Source organism: Macrobrachium rosenbergii, chromosome 24 (genome assembly GCF_040412425.1).
Source record: "Macrobrachium rosenbergii isolate ZJJX-2024 chromosome 24, ASM4041242v1, whole genome shotgun sequence".
Lineage (NCBI taxonomy): Eukaryota > Metazoa > Arthropoda > Malacostraca > Decapoda > Palaemonidae > Macrobrachium > Macrobrachium rosenbergii.
In genome coordinates, this window is record NC_089764.1 from 24,857,202 (window position 1) to 24,864,894 (window position 7,693).

Here is a 7,693-nt window from a genome sequence, read left to right on the forward strand (position 1 = left end):
ATATATATATATATATATATATATATATATATATATATATATATATATATATATATATATATATATATATATATATATATATATATATATGTATGTATACATATGTACATATGTAAATATATATGTATGTATACATACATACATACATACATACACACACACACACACACACACACACACACACACACACACACATATATATATATATATAGAGAGAGAGAGAGAGAGAGAGAGAGAAAGAGACAGACAGGCAGAGAGAGAAAGAGACAGACAGACAGACAGAGAGAGAGAGAATAATAAATTTAGATAATTTTTTGCCCGCGTTGTCCTCAGGCCATGAGACGTGGATCTATGTCTGCAGTATTACCGTGGCGCGTGCTGCGCATGGAAATAGCGCTGATTATGACACCTTACGCGCTGTAGGCATATTAACTCATTCTTGCAACAAGCAAAGTGTGCTCTCATCGCAGCGTATATTATTCTGCAACAAATTCCCTGTGCTTAAACGCCATATAATCACCGTGTTCGGTTCGAATGCACATGACAAAATCACCCCTCTGGTGATGACTGGTAAAAGAAAAAAGTAATAATAATGAAATTATTGGCAAAATCACCCCGCTGGTGATGACTGGTAAAAGAAAAAAAGAGTAATAATAATAAAATTATTGCAAGGTATAAGACAATTTAATCATTTCACTCGTCACTTGTGATAACACTCAGTGCCCAATTCAGCAGTAAGTTACTGTTTAACATACGCATTTATAACCCATACGTTTTAGTATTTCACTTCAGTATTTACTACACTCTTTCCAAACTCTCATTTGTATTAACTTTACCCATCTTATTTACATTTATCGTCTTCCTCATAGCATTCCGTGTAATGGCCGTAACGTACCTTTCCTGCGATTGGAACTACTTTCCTGCAATTCTCACAAATTTATGAAGTTATTTACTTATCTAATTTAAGAAGTGAAATAATTTCTTTACTAACTTGATGCCTTCATGCACGCATCTCATATTACCGTTCTTCCCATTTCCCTAAAATACAATTCTACTTTCGTTTTACATCCTGAAATTATTAATTTTCGACCTAGATAAAAAAGTAAAAACTGACACACTGCCACCCTTACCACACAGTGTATGCTCCCCTTTCTGTTCCGGTAATCTGATCATGTGTCCACTAAGAACTATGAGATCCAGATTGTAAAACCTCCTTTGTTCTTTAAACACCTAACACATAAGCTTTTTTTTATATTTAATACCCACCGTAACCTTACAACTCACCACTTCCCCTATCATAACTTTCGTCATCAATTTCATATTATCATTCAGCAACCCCTCATAAGCCTTCCAAGATACGCTACGAAATTATATGCCTTCCTAAGGTCTTTCACTCTCCCTTGTCTCATTCTGCTTACGCAAAATAAATCTTATTCCTCTCCGCTAATCGGTGGGAACAATTTATGTGACCGTCCTAATTTCCCCCTTACTGGACATTAAATACTAATCGGGAATCTCTTCTTGAAAGCTTGTTTAATTTGGATCTGGAACACATGCACTTAATCTTATTTTCTCCGGAGGTTTTGTCACTAAGTGATATCCTCAGAGTGTTTCGAGCCGCCTCAGCTGAAACTGATAATTACCGCTGAATAGTTTGCTTAAATTCATAATAAATAATGGGATCTCTTGTTGCATTATCACCTGCTCAACTGAGTGCTACATTGTTGAAGGTTGTTTTTCGTTTTAATAATTCAATGAACACATCATAATGTAACGTTGATAACAACCAGCATATTTTAAAAACCCAAATTAAATTTTTGCTGACACGAGACCGTTAAGTAAATGGTTGCAGGGATGTTATTAGTCTGCAGAGACGACCGCGCCTACGATTCAATATTATTCTCCACTTTCGCTAAAGTCTTTCATAGCCACAGACTCAAAGTCTGCATAAGAAAATACAACGTGGAGAAAGTACAGCTCACGTTACTACTATTCGCCTGCTTCCCAACGAAAAATGAAGACAGTGACTACCAGTCGTAGCCTGTGTATGGCCACTTTTACGTTACTTGATTGAAAGTGCGCTGGTAACAATATACTTGGTAAGCCTGAGTACTTGACAACCGGCTGTGTGATATTACCCTCAAAGCAAGTCGTGTTTTGTAATATTTCCTGCATAGCAAAGATGTATTGATGTTAATACCATCGTCGGTCAGATATGTGGATGTAGTAGGCTGATTGTGGTTAGCTTGTTTAGATATCAGCAATAGTTTGGATTTCCATTGCTTGTTTTCCCCAGTAATGGTGATTATATTTTAGATCTCAGTTATTAGTTGCTTTTTATGGGGCGAACTCCCATTAGCTTTATTCTGAATAATAATAATAATAATAATAATAATAATAATAATAATAATAATAATCTATTAAGAGTGCTACGGGTTCATAGAATTTGAATATTAACATCAACTCAGGATGCTCTAATATTATCCTGCTTACTACCAGAAGTCTTCCTAGGAGCGAAATTGATGTGGAGGTTTTAGAGAGTTTGAAAGCTATCTAGATCGTTTTGCTCTTTCGATTTGACTTCTCTTGACGTGCATTTCTCTCAACTGCAGTTCAGTCTTGTGTAAAATTATAAGATTAAATTGCTAGTGGTTAACTTGATGAAATAATCAGTCTTTATTTCTTGATAATTTTCCGACCCTAATTACACTTCATCTACATATGGACCGTCTATTCTATGGAAGCTTTCAGAGCAAGGTAATGGCCTTTTAATATATGAATATTTGCAGATTAAGGATAGTGATAGAATTAATTTTTTTATGACATGCCACTTAACAATAAAATGAAATACGTAAAACCTCAGGGTTTTCTACATAAGTTTTCTGGAACAAAAGCAAGAAGAACAACAATTAAAAAGTTTATTAAAGGATAAATGTGTTTAACATTGAATATTTTACCTGAACGCAAAATCATCATCATCACTGAAGGCACACTCAGCACAAAGAAACCACTTAAGCGCATACAATTTCACGTGTGGGTCCATACCAATAATTCAGAGTGATCATTAAGAAAATAAATAGGCGGGCAAACAAAAACCGAACATATACACGTACATGTAGAAGAGAGAATTAAGCCACATAATGACTCGATCAGAGCTAGGCACCTGGGTCATGTACAAGGACGCGTGATTAACTCAAAGGATATATCACACTTAAGCAATTAATTAGATTTATGACGGATATTTGTAATAGCAAATTCTTGACCGACAGTGTTTTACTGCCATAGTTTTTTTTGGTGGGCTCAATGTATTATCATGGATTAATTAGTCAGTTAATTTCGGTGCTTGAAAGCATGAGTGGTTTCGTTGGCATTGCTTGCTTGTGTTTGACTTGATTTTTATCTGAGCTGGAATTATGGATGAGTGAGTGAAATGTGATTCTGGTCCCCTGGGTATTAATTTTACAAATGATTTTTTCCTTTCTTCTCGTTTTTCTTGTTCTTTGGAATATGTGCCGGGAATTATCATGATATCCTTGTAGAGCAGAACAAGTTATCTGATGTTGTTAATTTGTTTTTATAGATATTTTTATACATTTCATACAATTCCGTTGGGTTGTATCTTTTTCATGTGGTTTAACCAAGAGATGCGAAGATACCAGGTGAGACTGGTGCGGTCTTTCTTACTTAACCGGGTGATTCATAAAACTAATGATTTTTCATGTATTTTATAGTCCCCCTAAACTGAAACTTGTGAAAATTCCATGAGGTTTTTATATTAATATTTAGTTAAAATCACTTTATTAATTTTGGTCCGTAGTATTTCAGTCTAAGCTTTCTGAGAGCAATATTTCCACAATTTTTACCGGACAAGATTTAGGAAAAATGAACGGCGCAATAAACAAGTAAAAATGCGCCGAAGTTTCTCCAGCGCAGTCGAGTTTTCTGTACATCGTACAATCAAGGCCACCGAAAATAGATCTGTCTTTCCGTGCTCTCGGTATAATGCTGTATGAGCCATGGCCCATGAAACTTTAACCACGGCCCGGTGGGCCAGATGGACGATTATGGCTAAATTTAATCTTAAATAAAATAAAAACTACTGAGGCTAGAGGGCTGCAATTTGGTATGTTTGATGATTGGAGGGTGGATGATCAACACAACAATTTTCGGCCCTCTAGGATCAGTAGTTTTTAAGATCTGAGGGAGGACAGAAAAAGTGCGGACAGAAAAAAAGTGTGGACGGACAGACAAGGCCCTGCACAATGGTTTCTTTTCAGAACAGTAAAAACAAGTTGTTCCTTGAATAAGAGCCAACGCTATTATAAAGTCACATTAATCTGATATATCTGATACAGAATCCCTTTTCAGAAAGAAAAATTATCTATCGTGTTTCTCGGCATTAATAAAAGATATTTTAATCTCTTTAATCTGAAGCGTTTGGTACTAGCCAGTCCGCCTGTTAACTCGTTGAGTGTAACATTATATGCAGGCTGTAGCCACTGATTCGATTGTTGCTGCAAGCAGTGATTTATATTTTTATTTTTGATCATAAATCGCTCAGCCAACAATATTCTTCTTGATTTTTTTTTCTGCCTGTTGTAATAGTTGTCTCTCATTATTATTATTATTATTATTATTATTATTATTATTATTATTATTATTATTATTATTATTATTATTATTATTATTATTTCCGAAGTAAATAAAACGGAAGCACTTACATAAAACCATTTAACGTTTAACTTTTACCAAGCATGTTTAATACATTTCTCGTTATTATTATTATTATTATTATTATTATTATTATTATTATTATTATTATTATTATTATTATTATTTCAGTAAATAAAACGGAAGCGCTACATAAAACCATTTAACGTTTAACTTTTACCAAGCATGTTTAAGACATTTCTCGTTATTATTATTTAGGAGGTAAATGTAACAGAAACTTTCACAAAGAGCGAAATTTATTGGTCAACTTTTACCCCAGGAGTGATTAATACGCGGACAAGATAATAGACACCGAGAATGAGGTTATTTTCGAGAGCGCCAGTCAAGGCGATATAAAATAATGTAAGGGCCATTGTATTACATTGAAAGTAAATTACTTTAAATGATCATTTTGGAACCATTCATAATCATCGACGTGCAGTGTCTAAGGTGCTATTTGAGTGATAGGCGGAGCCCGTCTGAGAGAGAGAGAGAGAGAGAGAGAGAGAGAAGGCACTTTCTAAAAGCCTCTCATGCTATAAAACATTCATTGCCTCAGCCATCTTGAATCGAAGCCTTCGAAGAAGAAGAAAAAAATATAAGTTCGATAATGTCCTGCGTTTGAATTATGACGCGGCCATGACTCATTTTAAACAATAAAGGCCTGACAGCCGAAAATAATTGTAATCAGAATAATCAGACTATAATCACACCCCTAAATTATTAGTTACATCGCCGTCACAACGGTCCTCATCACCTCTAGTCCCCCCGCTTCCTCTCGCCTCCTTCCTTCAACCCCCACCCCCCCCCCCGGTGGAATTTTAAGTTCTCCCTTACTCAAGTGACGGTTTATGAATTACGAGCTTCCTCCCGGGTGCTAGCGGCTCCACTAAGTAAAGGTGGAGTTTCCAGAAATTATCTTTTTTTATTTCGTTTCGCGAGAGTTTTCAATTTTCCTGCGTTCCAAGATGCAGATTCGAGTCAATTCCATTATCTCGCAGCTATTGGCGAAGTGAAGGGTCGGTTTTTGGGGTAGGTCGTCTGAAAGGAGCTTCACGGATCGAATTGACCTGATCAGGAACTCGCTATTAGGAACTCGCCATTGTCTAAATGGCGTACGTGCATATCAAATTAATATTATTTTTGTTTTTTTGCTGTAGTGGTTATCGTTGCTGATGCAGATACTCCCAGGAGCCTAGAATTTATTATTGCATGACTACTCGTAAGTCAATCTCTCTCTCTTGTTTATAGACAAAGGACTTTTCATTATGTATTTATGTATGTACAGCCGTTCCTGTATTTAAAATATTTTTTTTTCACTTTTCTCTCTCTCTCTCTCTCTCTCTCTCTCTCTCTCTCTCTCTCTCTCTCTCTCTCTATATATATATATATATATATATATATATATATATATATATATATATATATATATATATATATATATATATATATATATATATATATATATATATATATATATATATATATATATAAATATATTTATCTAAATATCTATCTATTTATCTGTCTCTTCATTTTTATACCTATCTATCTATTTATCTGTCTCTTCATCTATATACCTATCTGCCGTACGCAAGAAAGTCAGTGTAAATAGACCGAGATGCATTCTATCTGTCGTGGACAGCGACGGCCGGCAATCCACGTTATTAAACCGAGACGATCACAGGCGTTTAGGGCGGCGTACCCGGACGCCGCCTGGACACTTTCATTCGGGGCGCTGATAATTCCGTCGAAAGCTCATTCAGCACGCAAGATTGAGAGCGAGCTGCCCTCATAAATAAACGGAGACAGGACGGCCTGCCAGGCAATCTGGAGGTTGCAACTGCTGGCTAATGATAGCTCTCAGACACCTACCTACCTACGTGCCTTCCTATCCCCTGGACTCCCCCGCCCACAATCTAAGCTTCCCATCCCAGATCCTCTTCCAGATCCGTCCCCCCCCCCCCCCATAACCAGTCCTCGTGCTTATATCAATTCGCCAATGGACCACCTCCCCTCCCCCCTTCCCCACCACCTCCTCCAAGTTGGGGGGGAAAAAGAATCGAAATATAAGTTATAACTTATGGCACCACCCTGCCCCTTCCTATCTCTCGCAGTATTCTTCTTGTTTATATCAATTTCTCCCCTCAAAATCCGTTCCCATTGCCAAAGGAAAAAAGAGAAAAATCAGAGAATATAAAAAGAGCGCTTGACAGACACTAGATGAGCTTTCTTGTCCGTTAAGATTTATAGTTTTCCATTACTCTTCGCTCATTTCTTAATTATTCTGCGGTTATAATTCCAGGGTTGGGGTGCCTCTGGTGAAGTCAATTCTGGAATCGCATTTTCCATAACGGGATAAAGGAAAAAACGGGTATTTTTTCCTCTTTTTTTGATACGGAGATCCTCTGCAGTGACTTCCTTCCACGAGGCAAATTCTTTCTGTAACGAAAATTTGGGTCTCATTTTTTTTTTTCGAGAGTGCAGTAAACGAGCAGGAAAATTAACTTTTATTATACCGACTTCGCAGTATCACTACCATTCGCAGCTCTATTATGACTAAAATTAATTTCACTCTTGCACAGAAACATAGACATCCACACGCACACACACATGTATATATACATATATGTATATACATTTGTATACATATGTACAGTGTGTATATATATATATATATATATATGTATATATATACATATATATATATATATATATATATATATATATATATATATATATATATATATATATATATATATATATGAGAGACCTTAGTCGTTATATGGAATTGGACGCACACTGCCCTGTATTTATGGTTTGATATTATCTTGAATGACAAATATTTTCTTTTATTCTTTTATTTACTTTTGTAATTATTGCAAAGTTAAAGCTGAATAAATATATATATATATATATATATATATATATATATATATATATATATATATATATATATATATATATATATATATATATATAT